Source organism: Etheostoma spectabile, chromosome 18, assembly GCF_008692095.1.
Source record: "Etheostoma spectabile isolate EspeVRDwgs_2016 chromosome 18, UIUC_Espe_1.0, whole genome shotgun sequence".
NCBI lineage: Eukaryota > Metazoa > Chordata > Actinopteri > Perciformes > Percidae > Etheostoma > Etheostoma spectabile.
In genome coordinates, this window is record NC_045750.1 from 11,954,536 (window position 1) to 11,954,850 (window position 315).

Below are 315 nucleotides of genomic sequence, written 5' to 3' on the forward strand. Positions count from 1 at the left end.
TATTTTTTGGTAGAACTGATATTTCTACATGGCAAATAATTACTAGTAAGTATTGTAGAGTCATAGAAAACCAACAGACCCAACAGTCATGACATGCAAGCTGCTCATTCTGTGTAATTGAATCTGTAATTGAAAGGGGCATGTTCAAAATAATAGCAGTGTTGTGTTCAATTAGTGAGGTGATTGATTCTGTGAAGAAACAGGTGTCAATTATGGCCCATATTTAAGGAAGGAAGGAAGCAAATGTTGTGCATGCTGGTTATAGTGCATTGCACACTGAAATATTCAGCAAAATGGGTTGTTCCAGACATTGCT

At 36.5% G+C, this 315-nt stretch overlaps 1 protein-coding gene across 2 annotated transcripts in view; it reads right to left on the reverse strand.

Moving 5' to 3' along the window:
- Positions 1-315, reverse strand: part of fig4a (FIG4 phosphoinositide 5-phosphatase a) — a 56,615-nt gene that overhangs the window by 26,043 nt on the left and 30,257 nt on the right. The gene's annotated exons all lie outside the window — the stretch shown is intronic.